The sequence below is a fragment of the Lissotriton helveticus genome, chromosome 4_1, assembly GCF_964261635.1.
Source record: "Lissotriton helveticus chromosome 4_1, aLisHel1.1, whole genome shotgun sequence".
NCBI lineage: Eukaryota > Metazoa > Chordata > Amphibia > Caudata > Salamandridae > Lissotriton > Lissotriton helveticus.
Genome location: NC_136063.1, coordinates 1,961,052,315 through 1,961,073,584, shown reverse-complemented (window position 1 = coordinate 1,961,073,584; position 21,270 = coordinate 1,961,052,315).

Here is a 21,270-nt window from a genome sequence, read left to right as displayed (position 1 = left end):
GACATCAGAGACACTGAAATGCCTTATAAAGAAGCATACACCATTATATCCTTGTCATAAATTTACAAACCATACCTTTTCCCCAAAAACGATTTTCAAATCATAATTTGAAAACACTGCACATAGGGAAATGACTTAAAATGTCCTTAAGACACATGAAAGCGTTTTTTGATTGCCTTTCCAGCATGGTTGGGTCACTTTTAACATAGCTATGTAACACAAACATTCAAAATCTAAATTTGCCATGCACAGGTGGGAGCATATTTACAAGGAATGTGCCCCACGGGGAAAGGTCTTTTAATGTAATATGGGAAAAATGACATCAGAGACACTGAAATGCCTTATAAAGAAGCATACACCAGTATATCCTTCCTTGTCAAAAATTTACAAACCATTCCTTTTCCCCAAAAACGATTTTCAAATCATAATTTGAAAACACTGTACATAGGGAAATGACTTAAAATGTCCTTAAGACACATAAAAGCGTTTTTTGATTGCCTTTGCAGCATGGTTGGGTCACTTTTAACATAGCTATGTAACACAATCATTCAAAATCTAAATTTGCCATGCACAGGTGGGAGCATATTTACAAGCAATATGCTCCACAGAGAAAGGTCTTACATTAAAAGGGGAAAAATAAAATCAGAGACACTCAATTGCCTTATAATGAAGCATACACCATTATGTCCTTGTCATAAATATTATAACCATTCATTTTCCTCAAAAACGATTTTCAAATCATAATTTGAAAAGACTCCACAGCTCCTATGCACAATAACACCCTGTCAGTACTAATACTTCACATTTTCTCCAATTACATTTTCTCAAAGAAACAAAATCTATTTGTAAAACACTTGAGACAAAGCAACATTTGAAGAACACAACTTTCTTCATAATTTTCTCCTTAAAGCACACTATTCTCTATCTAAATTAAAGAAATCTTTTCTCACCTTAGCAAATACTTTGAGTTTCAAAACAGTCTCAGAAACACACCAATTTGTCTTCAGCAGAGCAAAAGGTATGCACTCCAGAGTCTGCAGCTATCAAAAGCACAGAAATGCTGTAATTCTTCACACATATCTCTCATGTCACCCAATCAAAACTCTTCCCTCACTTTTTTTCAAATGAAAACCCTTCCCCCCTCTGCCATTTCATGCCTTTTCTGCATGGCAACCACCTCTTGGAAGACTTCTGGTGTTTGCAAGTTCACACAACGATGTTGCAATTGAACTCTGAACTCTCAGTGCACCTCATATCCAGTGCATTCTTTCATTTAATGATTTTTTCTTGACCACTCAAAATACATCTTTCAAACAACTCATCCATGCACCCTAACTTTCTGTTTTCAGCAATCAAAATCCACCAATCACTGTTACTGCTTCATTAACACAGAAACTCCACAGTTTTTTTCATTTTAAACTCTTATTTTTTCAACTGCCATTTCATTGCCACACTTCATCTGACTGCAGGAGAACCTTCTCTCACCATGTTTTCTGTCTGGATTGTTGGACATAGTTACATCTATTGGGCTCAGAGGTATACTGAGAACAGGAATTTACCTAACCTCAATTTACAAGATGTGGAAATTAAGTGGTTTGGCCACAGAGGATTAAAATGTCACCAATTGATACCATTGGTGAAAACCTTTATGCATTTGCCAAAACCTGACCTGTTAATTGTGCACTGTGGAGGTAATGATTTGGGCACTTTGACTGGGGTAGGTCTGGAAATGCTTTTAAAGGACACCTTTGAGCAATTGATGGCACTTTTTCCTCAGACTGCCTTGGTATATTCAAATATATGCCAAAGACAGAAATGGAGGTGGTCAAACCAATTTTGTCCACAAATTGAGTAGTCGAGGAAGCATGTAAACAAATCTGTTTCAGCTTACATGAGAGACCATGGAATGGGCTCCCTGTACAACAATAACTTGCGTTACTACATGCAAGATATCTACAGAGGAGATGGAGTTCACTTCTCAGATGAGGGCAACAGAATTTTCATTCTGAATTTAAGACTGTGCATTGGTACCTACTTATAAGTACCTAAATGTACCATAAACCCAAAAGCTCTTCTCAGAGCTACCCTACATCTGATCACTCACAATTATTATTTTACTCTAACTTTTTTCACTAATTTTCAACAAAGTACGCTCCCTGGGGCGCTTCCCGGTACGCGAACCGGGAGCTAACCTCGCTAAATTTTTAAAAAAATGGTTTTTTTTTCGCACATATGGGCCTCCTCAGCCACCCTCAGAAAACCTAGGGGGTCAAGATAAGTCTACCGTGCCCCCTTCTACCCATTCTGAACATTATTTGCCCTCCATCTTGTATCTTAATTCGACCGAAACACAAAATGGTGGACTCCCGTAACGCTTAAGGTTCGCGAACCGGGGCGCTCACCAGTTCGCGTACCGGGTCGCTCCCTGGGAAGCGCACCATCAAAAAAGGTGGGAAAGTAGTTTACAGAAAAGCGACTGGAGACAATTTCACCAAATATAGATTAGCTCATACTACATACCAATGCCTACCATTTTCACAAATTTGATTGAAATTCCATTTAACCATTTAGCCTGTAGACCTCTCTAAATACCCTGAGGTAAATTACTTCACAAAACACATCTGAAGTGTTGGAATTGACAACCAATTAAAATGTTACTTTCATTTTCTACTTTTTTTACCTGACATTTGATTGGCTATGTACCTGAATATATATAAAGGAAGAGAGATAAACACAGCCATTTTGACTACTACTTCCTGAACTACATTGCAAGATCATTTTCACTCACAACTTAAACTTCTTTTTAGAAGGTAAGATATTATTTTATAAATTTGAAAACATTTTCAGATAGTTATATACTATCCCTCTGTAAGAGTTAGACATTGAGAAAGGCTTCTTTATTATAATTATGGATTGATTTAGGTTTCTGTGGTATAATTATGAATTTACTTAGGCTTCTTCACAGGCACTTTTTAATAGTACTACTTCACGCCTGAAACCATACAGTGCCCATAGATTACTTCTCTGTTATAAACTCACAAGTACCTGTCTGAACTTAAACCCAACAGTGCCCTATCTCTACTGATATATTTATTTTTTATGCAAATTACAGCAATAAAATGGAAGGTGAGCAGAATGTTTCCTTAGAAATTGTTCTGGAGAACAACACAGAAAAAGATATTGAGGACAATGATGACTCAGATTTCATGGATGAATCACGGAACCATGAATTAGTTCAATGTGTAGAATCTGTGGATCATTTACTTCATTATGATGACGGTCAAATGTGGGAACTTATGTTCACTCAACAAGAGGACATATCGGACAGTCAAATGCTAGACGTTCTATTAAATTTTGAAAAACAATCCGAAAAATAAAATTGTATGTAATATTAAAAAATTGTTTGAGTCTTTAATCATTTTTACATGTAATTCATAAACTAGTTAAATGTTAGAAATGTTATTAAATTTTGAAACACAATCACAATAATAAATAATTGCTTAAAAAATAAAAAAATTAAAAAATAATCAACAAAACCAACAATCAATTAACATACAGTATTTGAAAAGTCTATAATTCTTTTTTCCTTATAGTACGCTGCCCAGAACGCTTCCCGGTTCGCGAACCAGGCGCTACCCACGCAAAAAAAACAAAAAAAAATCTTTTTTTTTTTTTGCCCCGCGGGGCCCTTTTAAAGCCTCCACATTAAACCTAGGGGGTCAGGGAGGATCTACTATGCCCCCTTATGGTCATTTCCCCCTTTGTTTTGGCCTCCTCTTGTCTCTCGATCCTACCGAGAGACAAGATGGCGGCCGCTCCGGACTGTTTAGAATGTTGACACACAGCGGAGAGCCAATCAGCTTCGCTTCGCGAAGTTCCGTTACGCGTAAAGTCCGCGAACCGGAGCGCTGCCCAGAGCGCGCTTACAGATATATATCTTTTTTTAAACGTTAATTTCTCAAAATCCACTGAAGCACATATATTGAGACCTAGCAAAGGCACATCGGGCTACCAGTCCCTACAATTTTGCCAAGTTTAGTGGAAATCTATTCAGCCGTTTGGGCTAAAAGTGAGGAAACTCAATGTTAAAAACACGTTTTGGGACCCCCCTTTTTTCTCGGCCCCCCCTTGACGAACCCCCCCAAATTTCCAGGGGCTGCTCAGAAACAAAATGTTCCATTTTCCAGAAAATTTCAGCCAATTCCGTCCACAAACGCCAAAGTTATTAGACATAGAATTTTCAAAAATCCCATAGAGAAAAAATCCTAACTATATATACCTACTGGCGACCGCCAGTAGGTAATATATATAGATTTTTTCTCTATGGGATTTTTGAAAATTCTATGTCTAATAACTTTGGCGTTTGTGGACGGAATTGGCTGAAATTTTCTGGAAAATGGAACATTTTGTTTCTGAGCAGCCCCTGGAAATTTGGGGGGGTTCGTCAAGGGGGGGCCGAGAAAAAAGGGGGGTCCCAAAACGTGTTTTTAACATTGAGTTTTCCATAGGGCGGTTGGCCTCACTTTTAGCCCGAACGGCTGAATGGATTTGCATGAAACTTGGCAAAATTGTAGGGACTGGTAGCCCGATGTGCCTTTTGTAGGTCTCAATATATGTGCTCCAGTGGATTTTGAGAAATTAACGTTTAAAAAAAGATATATATCTGTAAGCGCGCTCTGGGCAGCGCTCCGGTCCGCGGACCTTAAGCGTACCGGAACTTCGCGTAGCGAAGCTGATTGGCTCTCCGGTGTCTGTCAACATTCTAAACAGTCCGGAGCGGCCGCCATCTTGTCTCTCGGTAGGATTGAGAGACAAGAGGAGGCCAAAACAAAGGGGGAAATAACCATAAGGGGGCATACTAGATCCTTCCTGACCCCCTAGGTTTAATGTGGAGGTTTTAAAAGGGCCCCGCGGGGCAAAAAAAACAAAAAAAATGTTGTTTTTTTTTTGCGTGGGTAGCGCCCGGTCCGCGAACCGGGAAGCGTTCTGGGCAGCGTACTGTAATGAAAAATGAATGATAGACTTTTCAAATACTGTATGTTAATTTATTGTTGGTTTTGTTGATTATTTTTTATTTTTATTTATTTTTTAAGCAATTATTTATTATTGTGATTGTGTTTCAAAATTTAATAACATTTCTAACATTTCACTGTCTGAAATGTCGTCATTTTCATTGAACATAGCCCTTAATCTATGAGGGTGTAAAATGTCCTCATTTTGAAGGAGGTCATCCACTGCTTGCACACATTGCAGTAGTTCTTGGTCCCAAGTTTCATCCATAAATTCTATATAATTTGGATCAATTAATTCTTGGCTGCTCTCTTGCAGGACAATTTGAAATGAAACTTTCTGTTCGCCTTCCATGTTGCCTGAAATTTGGATAAAAAAAATATATATTAGTAGAGATAGGGCACTGTTGGGATTAATTTTAGATAGGCATTTTTTAACAGAGAATTTATCTTTGGGCAGTGTATAGTATCAGAGTGGAAGTAGGAATATAAAAAAGTGTATGTGATTTAACGTAAGTAAATTCATAATTATAAAAGAGAAGCCTAACTCCATCCATAACTATAACAGAGAAGTCTATCTAAATCTATAACTACTACAGAGGGATAGTATATAACTATCAGAAAAAGTTTACCATATTAACTTATAGTGCACAATATAGTTCAGTTTTTAAAAAACCAACTTACCTTTAGAAAGAAGTTGAAGTGATTAGTGAAAATCCAATTGAAATGTACACCAGGAAGTAGTAGTCAAAATGGCTGTGTTTCATTCTCTTCTTTTATATATATTCAGGTACATAACCAATCAAATGTCAGGTAAAAAAAGTAGAAAATGAAAGTAACATTTTAATTGGTTGTCAATTCCAACACTTCAGATGTGTTTTGAGAAGTAATTTACCTCAGGGTATTTAGAGAGGTCTACAGGCTAAATGGCTAAATGGAATTCCAATCAAATTTGTGAAAATGGTAGGGATTGGTATGTAGTATGAGCTAATCTATATTTGGTGAAATTGTCTCCAGTGGCTTTTCTGTAAACTACTTTCCCACCTTTTTTGATGGTGCGCTTCCCAGGGAGCGACCCGGTACGCGAACCGTTGAGCGCCCCGGTTCGCGTACCTTAAGCGTTACGGGAGTCCACCATTTTGTGTTTCGGTCGAATTAAGATATAAAATGGAGGGCAAATAATGTTCAGAATGGGTAGAAGGGGGAACGGTAGACTTACCTTGACCCCCTAGGTTTTGTGAGGGTGGCTGAGGAGGCTTATATGTGCGGAAAAAAAACCATTTAAAAAAAAAAATTCGCGAGGTTAGCTCCCGGTTCGCGTACCGGGTAGCGCCCCAGGGAGCGTACTTTGTTGAAAATTAGTGAAAAATGTTACAGTAAAATAATGATTGTGAGTGATCAGATGTAGGGTAGCTCTGAGAAGAGCTTTTGGGTTTATGGTACATTTAGGTACTTATAAGTAGGTACCAATGCACAGTCTTAAATTCAGAGTGAAAATTCTGTTGCCCTCATCTGAGAAGTGAACTCCATCTCCTCTGTAGATATCTTGCATGTAGTAACTCAAGTTATTGTTGTACAGGGAGCCCATTCCATGGTCTCTCATGTAAGCTGAAACAGATTTGTTTACATGCTTCCTCGACTTCTCAATTTGTGGACAAAATTGGTTTGACCACCTCCATTTCTGTCTTTGGCATATATTTGAATATACCAAGGCAGTCTGAGGAAAAAGTGCCATTAATTGCTCAAAGGTGTCCTTTAAAAGCATTTCCAGACCTACCCCAGTCAAAGTGCCCAAATCATTACCTCCACAGTGCACAATTAACAGGTCAGGTTTGGGCAAATGCATAAAGGTTTTCACCAATGGTATCAATTGGTGACATTTTAATCCTCTGTGGCCAAACCACTTAATTTCCACATCTTGTAAATTGAGGTTAGGTAATTTTCTGTTCTCAGCATACCTGTGAGCCCAGTGGATATAACTATGTCCAACAATCCATACAGAAAACATGGTGAGAGAAGGTTCTCCTGCAGTCAGATGAAGTGTGGCAATGAAATGGCAGTTGAAAAAATGAGAGTTTAAAATGAAAAAAACTGTGGAGTTTCTGTGTTCATGAAGCAGTAACAGTGATTGGTGGATTTTGATTGCTGAAAACAGAAAGTTAGGGTGCACGGATGAGTTATTTGAAAGATGTATTTTGAATGGTCAATAAAAAATCATTAAATGAAAGAATGCACTGGATATGCAGGTGCACTGAGAGTTCAGAGTTCAATTGCAACAAAGTTGTGTGAACTTGCAAACACCAGAAGTCTTCCAAGAGGTGGTTGCCATGCAGAAAAGGCATGAAATGGCAGAGGGGGAAGGGTTTTCATTTGAAAAAAAGTGAGGGAAGAGTTTTGATTGGGTGACATGAGAGATATGTGTGAAGAATTACAGCATTTCTGTGCTTTTGATAGCTGCAGACTCTGGAGTGCATACCTTTTGCTCTGCTGAAGACAAATTGGTGTGTTTCTGAGACTGTTTTCAAACTCAAAGTATTTGCTAAGGTGAGAAAATATTTCTTTAATTTAGATAGAGAATAGTGTGCTTTAAGGAGAAAATTATGAATTATGTGGCGCAAATTGCTTGTAAATATGCTCCCACCTGTGCATGGAAAATTTAGATTTTGAATGTTTGTGTTACATAGCCATGTTAAAAGTGATACAAACATGCTGCAAAGGCAATCAAAAAACGCTTTTATGTGTCTTAAGGACATTTTAAGTAATTTTGCCATGTGCAGTGTTTTGAAATTATGATTTGAAAATCGTTTTTGGGGAAAAGGAATTGATTTAAATTTATGACAAGGACATAATGGTGTATGCTTCTTTATACGGCAATTGACTGTCCCTGATGTTATTTTTCCCATTTTAATGTAAGACCTTTCTCTGTGGCGCAAGTTGCTTGTAAATATGCTCCGACCTGTGCATGGGAAATTTAGATTTTAAATGTTTGTGTTACATAGCCATGTTAAAAGTGACCCAACCATGCTGGAAAGGCAATCAAAAAACGCTTTCATGTGTCTTAATGACATTTTAAGTCATTTTCCCATGTGCAGTGTTTTGAAATTATGATTTGAAAATCGTTTTTGGGGAAAAGGAATTGTTTTTAAATTCATGACAAGGACATAATGGTGTATGCTTCTTTATAAGGCAATTGACTGTCCCTGATGTTATTTTTCTCATTTTAGTGTAAGACCTTTCTCTGTGGCGCAAATTGCTTGTAAATATGCTCCCACATGTGCATGGAAAATTTAGATTTTGAATGTTTGTGTTACATAGCCATGTTAAAAGTGACCCAACCATGCAGGAAAGACAATCAAAAAACGCTTTTATGTGTCTTAAGGACATTTTAAGTAATTTTCCCATGTGTAGTGTTTTGAAATTATGATTTGAAAATCGTTTTTGAGGTAAAGGAATGTTGTTAAAATTTATGTGCGCCATATGCCCCCAAATTTCTTTTTCAGGGGTGCAGCAGGGTGTTATTGAGACACCCCTGCAGCTTTGGAAAAATTCCTAATTTGTGATGAGCAAATTGTTAATCGCAAATTGCACCTTCATTTATATGAGCCTCCTAGCCCATGGAAATGAATGGGTAATTTGCAATTAGCAATTTTCTCATCGCAAATTTGGAATGGTAAAGAATCGCTATTTATTCCTTAAAATTTGCTTTTTTGGAAATGCAAAATAGTTATATGATACATATGGCGGTTGATGTCTAACAAGATAAGAAGCTTAGGGATACATTTATGATGACTGGCGCAATGAAGTAGAAATCACTTACTTCATTGGTAGAGCTTTACATGTATTATCTCCTCTGTATTCTTCATCAAGCGTAACTTTAATCTGCAATCCTGAGTAGGCCTCACTTTAAACAAACCTCTGGATAGGCCACATCTTATTGTTATCCTGAATTAATCATTTAAAATGCTAGGGACAGATTTATGATAGGTGTATGCCTCTTTTGCGCCACTTAGAAAACATTGGCCATGGGGAAATGACTTAAAATGTCCTTAAGACACATGAATGTGTTTTTTTAAAACGTTTGCAATTTTTTTGGGTCACTTTTAACATGGCTATGTGACTCAAACAGTCAAAATCTAAATTCGCCATGCACAGGTGGGAGCATATTTACAAGGAATGTGCTCCATGGGGAAAGGTCTTATAATGTAATATGGGAAAAATGACATCAGAGACACTGAAATGCCTTATAGAGAAGCATACACCATTATGTCCTTGTCATAAATTTGCAAACCATTACTTTTCCCCAAAAACGATTTTCAAATCATAATTTGAAAACACTGCACATGTGGAAATGACTTAAAATGTCCTTAATTCAAAATTTGCGATTCCTTAAATGCAATGTATCAAACAAAAAATATGTAAAAAATGATATTAAGGATTTGGAAACTACCACCAACTTCTAGTTTGTGGTAAATTGCGAATTCTTTTCAAAAAGCATTTTTTTCCAAAAAACAAAAGGTCCCATATGACGCCCATACATGCCCTTAGGGCATGTAGGTGTGCCATATGCCCCCAAATTTATTTTTCAGGGGTGCAGCAGGGTGTTCTTGAGATACCCCTGCACGCTTGAAAAAATTCCTATTTTGTGATGAGCTAATTGCTAATCGCAAATTGCAACCTTCATTCCTATGAGCCTCCTAGCCCATGGAAATGAATGGGTAATTTGCAATTAGCAATTTGCTCATTGCAAATTAGGAATAGTAAAGAATTGCTATTTATTCCTTAAAATTTGCTATTTAGGAAATGCAAAATAGTTTGATGGTACATATGGTGGTTCATCTGTAACAAGATAAGAAGCTTAGGGATACATTTATGATGACTGGCGCAATAAAGTGCACATTACTTACTTCATTGGTAGGCCTTTACATGTATTATCTCCTCTGTATTCTTCATCAAGCGTAACTTTAATCTGCAATCCTGAGTAGGCCTCACCTTAAACAAACCTCTGGATAGGCCACACTTTATCGTCATCCTGGATTAATCATTTAAAATGCTAGGGACAGATTTATGATAGGTGTATGCCTCTTTTGTGCCACTGTGCGTCACTTTTATGATGCAGCGGTGGTGCAAAAGATTTGCTATGAGGCGACAACATTACAAATTGATGCATTTAGGCAGATATGTCATGGTGTAAAAAAAACGTTCCACATGAAACCGATGCAGCAGTGATGCAAAAGATGCACCATGTCGTAAGACAGGCCTCACTTGGGGCCATATGTATCAAGCTAATTAGCATTCGCAAAGATCAAAATTCTACGAATTTTGGCCTTTGCGAATGTTAATTAGACAAATGGTATGTATCAAACAAGTTTGATGCAAAATAAGGAGTAGCAAAATTTGCTATTCCTTATTTTGCAATTGCACTGAAGGATTTGCAAATTTTGTGACTACTTAAATGCAATGTATCAAACAAAAAATATGTAAAAAATGACATTAAGGATTTGGAAACTATTGTGGTAAATTGGTGGTAATTTGTGAATTCTTTTCAAAAAGCTTTTTTTTAAAAAAACAAAAGGTCCCATATGACGCCAACACATGCCCTTAGGGCATGTATGTGTGCCATATGCCCCCAAATTTCTTTTTCAGGGGTGCAGCAGGGTGTTCTTGAGACACCCCTGCACCCTTGGAAAAATTCCTAATTTGTGATGAGCAAATTGCTAATCGCAAATTAAACCTTCATTCCTATGAGCCTCCTAGCCCATGGAAATGAATGGGTAACTTGCAATTAACAATTTGCTCATCGCAAATTTGGAATGGTAAAGAATCGCTATTTATTCCTTAAAATTCGCTATTTAGGAAATGCAAAATATTTTGATGATGTAAATGTGTAAATGTAATGTAAATGTGTTGTATTTGTATAGCGTGAACAGTAACCCGGAGGCATCCCGGCGCTTGTACTCCTACCACAAGGGAACCCCTCCTGGCTTTTCCTTGTGAGGTGTCCAATCCTGGGCATCCCATGGTGAAACCAGGCATCCCTTGTGCATCGGGGGCCGTTGTGGAGACTAAGCAAGCTATTGCCCAGAGTTGCAGCGTGGGGCCCATGCTTAGATTCGGCACTGAGGCGAGAATATCCGGTCAGAGGAATTTAAGCCCGATCCCGCCGAGGCGGGAATCGAACCCTGGTCCCTGGCCAGCGTTCTGCATCAAGGTCTGCCGCTCTAACCATTGAGCCACACTTCTCCATGATACATATGGCAGTTCATCTCTAACAAGATAAGAAGCTTAGGGATAGATTTATGATGACTGGCGCATCACCAGGGATGTGCCAGTCATCTTGCGCCGCTGTTCCGCCACCCATGGTGTGCTGCATTTACAATGCGGAACAGCATGGGGCAAAAACGGCACAGATGCTTGACGCATCTGTGCCGTTAAGGTGGCGCATTGCTGGAGTTGTATCGCAAGTGCGATGCAGCTCCAGCAAGGCTCAGGGGTGCACCATCTCCACAATGTTGCGTCAAGACCTATGCCTGCTTCAAGCAGGCGCAGGGTTTTGACGCAGGTTTCTCCTATCTGATTGTAAATGTGGCACACCATGGGTGGCAGAGCAGTGGTGCACGTTAACTGGTGCATGCCTGGGGATGTGCCATTTAACATAAATCTGCCCCTTTACATTTAAGTATGTGCAGGGGACACAGAGTCGGTGAGGCTTATCCAAGGTTAAGAAGAGATGAGTCCTGTTCAGTGAAAGATTAGACATAGGCTTCACCTGCTCAGCATCGCTGGACATGGCTAAATAATAGCTGCAAAATGTTACTCTTGTTAAACAATTTTACTATTATAATCTGTGAGATTTGTCTCTTACTCTGCAACATCTCATTGTTGTTATCTTTCTTTAAAGATAAAGACAACCTCAACATGAGCGACAATCTACAATCAGTTGATTTCGACCTCATCATTGAACTTGTAATTGAAACATCAGTGGATGTTGATCCCTTGGATGATTTAAATCCTGAGGATGAAGAAGAGCGTGATGAGGATGCAGATTTGTCCGAATTATATGATATAGGATGGGAAGCTGACCTGCTTGAGCCTTTGGAAGTATAAACATTTATTTTTAAAATTTATAATTAATAAAAAGTAAAAAGGTAAACAGTTTAATTTAAAAATAAAGACACCTTCAAAAGCAGGTTATGTGTAGTGTCTTCAATAAAATATTAAAATATGCTCATAAAATTAGATCAGATTCACATATAAAATAGCATAGGTAACATAAATATAAATGTCATTTCTTTTCTGGTATTTCTGTATTGTAAATTTGCCAACGACTAAAAAATCTTCTAATTAAAATGTCAAGTAGTGTGTTAAGTTTTTGATCACTGTTACTGATTTACTGTTTGGTAATAATGGTTAATAACATTTTTTATTATATTTTTCCACAGATTCAACTGCAGATCATTTCAAGATTTCACCATGCCTACAATAGAAAGACAGATAAAGGCTGCAAAACGTCAAAGACAGCAGGTGAAAAAAAATACGCAGCAGTCCTCTAACAAAAAGATTTGTCAAGTCACGAAGAAAGCAGCGGGTAAGAGCACAAAAGAATTTATAAGAAATATGTGTAGTAAAAAAAATATTACTACAGAAAATGTTTCAGTCCATAAAACGAGAAGGAAATCAAATGGAAAGGAAAGGCCAATGAAAAATGTTACTGCTAGAGCAAGAGATAACTCTGTGCATGATAGTAGAAGGAAACAACAGTTTAGGGAGATTCGTAAACGAATGTTCCGGAACAGGATGATTGGCAATTTGTTAAAAAATATTAAGAAAGGTCAACAGAAACTGGTTTTTTATAAGACAAAAAAAAAAGTTGAGAAAGTTATTGATCAGGCATTTGAAATTAAACGTAAGTTATTTATTTTGATAATCAATAGAATTAGGAAGCTAAACAAGGCAATTTTTGATTTCAAAAGAAATAGTAGATGGAAGAGAATAGTTAATCGTAGTAATTTTTGTGAAGTTTTTTCTGGAGAATGGATGCATAGTTCAAGCTGTGAGGCATTTTTTAATGAGGAGAGTTATTTCCAGGATAATGATTTGGTGCATGCAGTTGACACCAGTGGTCGTGCTTATGAAGTGAAAGATGGTTGTCCAGTTGAAAAAGAAAAACTTGTGACAACAGAGGCAGAAGAGGTGTTAGGTAATGAGGTTTTAGGAAGACGTGCTAAGGGTCCTGTGTACACCTGGAAGTGTAGTAGTATTTGCAGTGTGCGACATGATTCCATCAATTTGCTTTGTGATTTTGTACGGTCATTTAATAAGAAAAGTTTGAAGCAGAAAATGATGTTGTTGCAAGAATTAGATCCTTGCAGAGTAAGAGAAGTGACAGGTTTGCATGGACATTCACTGGCTTGTCTTTCCAGGAGAGTATGCCAGAGTGTTTTTCATCATTTCAGGATGCTAGCAGTGCATCATAACAAAGTGAGGAAATTAGTTAGAATGTTGTATTATGCTAAGAGTCCAGCAATTATGCTTAAACAATTATGCGCTGCTCTTTTGCATGGTTCTGAAATAGATGTGAAGAATATATGTGAAGAAATTGAGTTTTGTTACTTTGGAAGTAAAGAGGAGAATGTTGAAATTGAGCAAGAAGAAGAGGGTCATGTGGAAGATAGTGTACAGGTTTCCAGTACAGATAATTTCCAGAGGGAAATTGCGACGTTTGAGGTGAAATCAAGTGAGAGGCCTAATTTCACTTGTGTGTGTTGTCGACGCACTTATTATAAGAATCAGACTAAGTTAGTGGATTTATATGCAAAAAGTGAAAGGGAAAATAATAGTGAATGGAAGGATTTTGCAACATACTTGATGGTAGAAAATTGTTTTGATTTGGGATTGGATCAACGTGTGTGTACTTATTGTTCTTGCAAATTAAATCAAAACCAGATGCCTGCTAGAGCAGTTCATAATAATCTGGAATTGGTTGAGATTCCTTCTGAATTGAAGGATTTAAATACTTATGAATCTATTTTGATTCAAAGTATCCATCCCTTTCAGGCTATTGTAAGAATGGAGCCAAAGACAGGGAAATTGCCTCCATCAGATTTACAGAGAGGATTAAAGGGAAGAGTTGTTTATTTGCCTCTAGATTTGAAGAAAAACATTAACACAATTGGAGTAGAAAAAGTGGAAGAGGAACCTCTGGTTATCTTAGTTAATGGGGTTCCGACAAAGAATAAGAAAATATGGCAAGATTTAGTAGATGTTAGGAAAGTTAAAAAGGCAACATTGTATTTGAAAAAAAATAATAAATACTATAAGAATGTATATGTTGCAGAAGAGGAAGTAAGTGAGGAAGAGGATAGCGATTTGTGTGCTGGTCAAATTGAGAAAGTAGAACCCTCTACTAGTGAAGAAATATATGAACATTATAGTGTTCATCCTTTGCATTCCAAGGAAGTCATGGGGAATGCTATTGAGTTGTTTCAAATGAAACAAGCCAAAGGGAGTCCCATTAGTGTTTGGGATGAAAGTTTGGAAGCTCGGTGTTTCCCACAGCTTTTTCCAACAGGTCAGGGAGGAAGATATGATGAGCGACCTCATCAAATTCCTGCTTCTGAATACCGGACTTTGCGATTGTATGCAGGAGATGCTAGGTTTCGACAATGCATTCCTTATTTGTTTCATCTCCTGTTTGAAAGCGATCTGTCTGGACTGTCATATGCAGTGAACCACATCTTGAAAAGTGGTATACACATGCAAAACATCTCGGCAAGTGACTTTATGGATAAAGTCAATGTCCAAGATAGTATTTTGGATTCTCACCTGATTAATCTCATGGCGTGTCAGCGTGGTACTAATGAGTACTGGTACCGTCGTCATGGTGATTTAAAATGTATGCTGAGGAACTTAGGTACTCCCACATGGTTCCTCACTCTGAGCTGTGCCGAGTATGGTTGGGAAGACTTACTTGTATTTCTACGAGAGGCAAATGCTATGATGTCTTTCATCATGAATAAGAAGAATCCACCTATTGGAGAGGTGTTGGATTTCTTCTGGAGAAAGGAGTACCAAGCAAGAGGTGCTCCTCATATACATATGTTGCTGTGGATCAAGGATGCACCTAAATTTGGAACGGATCCAGAAGACTCAGTGATGAGTTTCATCCAACAGTATTCTACGTGTGCTGTTCCAAACGCAAAGGAGAAGAAAAGCCTAAGAGAAAAAGTTCTGCGTTTCCAAAGCCATCGATGTGGAAAGTACTGCCGTCGTAAATTCCGAAACAAGGACAAGTTCTACACTAAATGTCGTTTCGGCTTTCCACGACCGGTGATTTATAAAGGAAGAGTAAACAGTTTGATGTCTTCGCTGCGACACAATGTCATGAAGAAATCACCTAAAAACACTTACAATTCGAAGAGGAACGAAGAGTCCAAGTACATCATCGACTACAACCCGGTGATTTTGTCCATGTGGAATGCTAACATGGATATACAGTTTGTGGCTGATAACTGTATGGCTGTGGCTCGGTATGTGACGTCTTACATCACCAAAAAAGAGAGGACAGAATTGAAGGATATGTGGGAGGACATTTCCCATGAAAAGAGCCTCAGCAAGAAGTTGTACAGTTTCAGTCTGAAGATGTTGTCGCATCGAGAAATCGGAGCGTACGAATGTTCTGACCGGTTGTCTTCAGCAAGTCTCTATGCCAAGTCCAGGAGTATCGTTTGGGCGAGTCTTGGTCTTGCTGCAACGCGTAATCGAGTTCTCAAACCTGTGCGGGAAATTGAGTATTTGGCGGAAAAGGAGCCAAACAGTACCGACATTTTGAAGACCAACATGTTGGATACATATTATCCAAATCGAAGCATTCACCTCGAGAATGTTTGTCTGTATGAGGTTCTTCAAAATTACATATTCAAGAGGAACATCAAAGAAGATACTGAGAAAGGAGTGTCTGCTGTAATAGGAAGTGAGGGATGTCTGGTCAAGCAAAGAAAATGCCACTTGGTAAACCATCGAAAATTGAGTGGCGAATCTCCTGAAAAAAAGGAGTTTTTCTATTTAGCACTTTTGCAACTTTTCAAGCCTTGGCGTGCAGAAGAGGAACTGCTTGGAGATTTCCTCTGTTACGAAGACTCTTTCAATGCTGCCAAGGAGACCATAGAATGTCCTGCTTTTCCCAAATATGTAGAAATGTTGAATGCGGAAATTGAGCAGGAAGCAACGATTGCAGCCGAGATTGCCAGAGACAGTTCTCAGGACAGTCAGAGTTCTGCTTCATTGAGTCAGGATCCACTAGGAGGACCTGTTATCGAAAATGAAGCTGCCACTGCTATGAATGAAGTGGAAAGAGCCATGGCACATGCTCAAGAGGATGCGGTTAACTTAGAAGAGTTGGAAAGACAACTCAACGTTGAGCAGAGGAAAATATATAACGAAGTTACCATGCAAATTGATCATGGATTAAGTCATGATAAGAAAGAGTGCTCATGTACATCGTTGAAGCCTGTCCGACTGTACGTGAGTGGAGAAGCGGGAACTGGAAAAAGTTTCCTCATTAAAGCAATTTCATGCTATTTGCAGGAAAGGACAGAGTCATCGCTGTCTTGTGTTGTCACTGCTCCAACTGGACTGGCAGCACATAATATTAAAGGGATTACTTTACATCGTTTACTGATGCTGCCAGTGGAGCATGACAACAAATTACAATATCACAAGCTATCTGGAGATGCTTGTTTTGAAGTTTCAAGAATCTTGAGAAAAATGAAACTTCTTATCATTGACGAAGTAAGCATGGTTTCCAATGTCATGCTTGCCTTTGTGCATTTGAGGATGCAAGAAGTTCTCAAAACAGAGTATGATGTGTTATTTGGTGGCAAACACATCATTGTTTTCGGAGATCTTCTGCAGCTGACACCAGTGAAAGGGCAACCTGTGTTCAAAATGCTCACGCATGGAGATACCAGGAAGTGCCTAGGCAGCATTGGCAACGTCAATATATGGTTAAACTTCAATTATGCTGAACTGCATGAAAATATGCATCAGGCGAAGGATGAAGTTTACAAGACTATTCTACAAGATGTTAGAATTGGAAAAGTGACCGAGCATGGGAAAGAAGCTTTACATGCACGATTACTGTCAAATTTATATCCAGAACAAGATGTTGTGCCTGAGAATATTTTTCAGAAAATTACTGAGAAGAAATCTGGAATATGTTTGATGCCAACTCTTGCAGAATGTGCCAAATTTAACAACAAAATGTTGCATTTAGAAAAGCAAGAGATTGTGAAACTGGAAGCTATTGACAGAGTAGAGCATATGGGATCAACAATTATTTTGTCTGAGAATCTGAAAACAAAATTGGATTCATTAGAGAAGAGTATATCTAAAACTGCAGGTTTTGAAAAGACTCTGAATGTGTGCTTGAACTGCCGTATAATTTTAAGAAGGAATTTACATGTTGAAAGAGGTCTGGTAAATGGATCAATGGGTAATGTTGTTGATTTTGTGAAATACAGAAATAGAGATGGAATTGAATTTTTAAAAATTAAATTTGATGGCATTGAGGAAGTACAGCTAATTGCTCGTTGTTCTGCTAGATTTTTGCTTGTAAAAGACTTATATGTTCGCCGTAAGCAGTTTCCTGTTTGCTTGGCATATGCGGTGACAATCCATAAATAGCAAGGTTTAAGTGTAGACAGTGCATTGGTGAATATTGGCAGTTCTGTGTTCAAGGAGGGTATGGCATATGTGGCATTGTCACGAGTTAGAACTTTATCGGGATTGTACTTGATTGAGTGTGATGTCACAAACATTTATGCAGATCTAGAATGTGTTATGGAATACAATAGGTTAAGAAGAGAATATGCGCCACATTTGCCTCAGTATCCTTTGTTTCAGAAACGTGTGGTAGGCCGGAAACGAAGAAATGTGACCAATACTGGGGAGGTTGTAGCAAAAAGACAAAAAGTCAATGAACCTAAAATTACAAGCAGAAACAAAAAGGATTCTGTTGAAGATGTTGTTGGTTTTCAATTTGAAAACAGTTCTGGTGTCAACTGCTATGCTAATGTAGTGGTTAATGTTTTGTTTTCTCTAGAAAATGTAAAAGAAGAGATTGTGGTCAATTCTGATCAAAGATTTTGCAGTTTGTTAAATTCTGTGTTAGAGAAATGTAGCACTGATAGAAGAAACATTGAAAGTGTGTCTGAAATTCGAAATCTGTTAGACAGATGTTCAGGCCAAACACAATTCTCTCAAAATATTCAGCAAGATTGTCAGGAGTTTTTAATGTACATGCTTGATGTATTACATGCTGAAGGTGTAGATGTAGATCAGCTGTTTGGGCTTTCTTATCAATGGCAGCATGACTGCGAGAACTGTATGGTATCAAGTACTACTAGTGTAGACTCAGAAAGATTTATATATTTAACTTTGCCAGACAGTAAATCAGTCTCCTTTAATAAGCTAGTAAAAGCAGCTGATCACAACATGGAGTGTAGCCAATGTAAATCTGAAATGATGTCCACATTATTTATACGAACATATGGCCAGTATGTCATTTTAATGTTCCAACGATGTAGGCCTGATGGAACAAAATTGACAACTTTAATTAAAAATGTTGTGGCTTCACAGTTGTCAATATCAGGAAGGACTTTTGTAACTGTAGCAATTATATATCATGATGGTCCTTCAATAACATCAGGACATTATACAGCTTATTTAAAGTGTAGAAATGGCTGGTCATTCTGCAATGATTCTGTTTTAATTTTCAAAAAAAAATTGCCGTATGACCTTAAAAACTCTTACCTGGTGTTTTTAAAACCAAAATTTTAGGGAAAGAATCTCGGGATGTGCTCTGAGGAATTTCAAGAAGTTCTAATGGCTCCTACACGATTTGGCCTTGAGGATAAGTGCAGTTCAGAGACATAACTTCTAACCATAAGACTGGACATCATGGAGAAATAAGTGCACTTTGAATGAGTTCAGAAAAACTATTTCTTTTTATAAGCTAATTGAAGCAGCCAATCAAAACATAGAGTAGAGGGAATGTAAGTCTGCAATGCTGTCTACTGTTTTACATTGCTTTGTGATTAAAAGTGATGTAGAGAATTAAATAATTGTAGTAGTCATAGAGGTAGTGTAAGTCTGCTTCATAGTAAGCAGTATCAGTGTCATAGGAAATGTAGAACATGACTGAGCAAGAAGGGGAAGATATTACTATTCCAGGATTGTGAAAATGATCTTCAACATTTTAATTCTGAAAGTTGCGGAAATTCCAAATGACGGGATTGGCTTACAAGAAATCCAAGAGTTATAAATGGCTCTGACCAGATTTGGCCTTGAGGAAACTTGTGGTAGAGAGCAAGAAGTCATTTATTGCATGTAACGTGTTTTTAAAAACGATGGAGATTTTCTTTCAGAAAGTGGCGGGCTGAAAGTAATAACAGCACAAAAGAGTGTAAGCTGTTCATAGGACATCCTTGGACGTCATGGAAAGTAAGTTAACTTTAAGGAGTTCTGAATTTTGATTTCTGATGGTGTATGGGTTTTTTAAACACAATCATTTTGATTGTGTTTTTTTTTCCCCGCTGTTACATGATGAATACCTTCAAGTCACTGTTTTTAGTGAAATTTGATACATTCTGAGAACAGCAAAAATAAACCATTTAACATGTATAATTAATTCTGTACTGTTTGCATTTATGATGTATATGTAGAACTGTGTAGGAGGCATGGAGAAGGTGAGGCTTCTGTAAGTGTCAAAGTTGTTGCATGCAGTGCTGCACTTCTGCGTATTCTTTCATATGCTAGACTACATCTGCACAATGAGATACCTAAGCAAAGGAAACACAAGTGATGTGATTGTGAAATGAGCAAAATAAATTGCACGTATTTCAATTACATCACCTGTGTTTCCTATCATTACGAATCACATTGTGCAGATCAAGTTTAGGTCTGTCCAGGGAAACATAGGAGGTTTGTACTTTGTTGAAGAGTGCAGTGGACATGACTCACTTCATTGGTAGACTTTCACAGATATTATCTCCTCTGTACACTTCAACAAGTGTAAATCTCATCTGCAACCCTGAGTAGGCCTCACCTCAAACAAACTTCTGGATAGTAGACATCTTATTGGCATCCTGAAGCAATTATTTAAAATTTTAGTGTCTTGCGACACTTTTCTGAAACAACAGCAATGCAAAATATGCACCATGTTTTAAGATAGGCCTCACTTCATCTGCATCAAGATACTGTTAGTTTAAAATGTATATCTTTAGGACTGTGTAGGGGGCCTGGAGAAGCAGAAGCTTCTGTAAGTGTCAAAGTTGTTGAAAAACTGTTTGTCCTTCAATCTTTGCCCTTGTCTTTTGTAATTTTTAAATACATGTTTTAATATTTTTCAAATGTTTGTTCTCTCTTTCACAGATTGAAAGTATAAAAACAAAAAGTGAGTAATTTAACGACAATTATAAGGTAAATATTTTGTACTCTTTTCGTTACATTTCTATCACATTGAACTACTATTAGTTCCACTGCTTCATTTCTTTAATCCTCAGTTTCCTACCTTTGCTACTTCCCTCATTCCTTTCTCTATTACCTACTTACTCAACTCCTTCCACTCTTTTTCTCAGTCCCTCTCTTCTCATAGTTCCTCACTCTTGTTCACTCACTCCGTCTCTATTACTCTTAGTGTCTTTGACTGATCACTGTATCACTATTTGTTCATAATGCTTTCTCTGTGTAGTTGAAGCACACTAAGGGGCATATTATGAACACAGCCAATAAAATTATTGCTGTTTTTATTGGCAGAAAACTGGTGCAAAAGTAGTTTTAGTGGCAGTTTTCTGCCGCAAAAGCAGCTTTAGCGACACATTTCTGCCAATAAAAGCTGCAAAACTTTTATTGCCTATGTTGATGATATGGCTCTATGTTACTTACATTTCTTTGCTGTTTCAATTAATCTTTTTCTGTTATTTTTTGTTTTCTGTTTTCTATTTTTTCTCTCTGTTATTCCCCATGTTTTAATCTTATTTTAAACATTCACTCACATTCTCCAAGAAACTCTTCTTTGTTAATGTTATACTCTCTTTTTTAGGTCGAGCGACCTATCTCAATGCGCATGTGCGCATTGAGAGCGGGAGCTCGATCTATTGCAGCTTAAACAGAGCTTACCGAGATCAGGCGATTCCCAGGAGATTTCTTCCAGTGCACGTGAAAGCGCGTGCACAATGCCACCAGCCGCTTGCCTCGCATTACC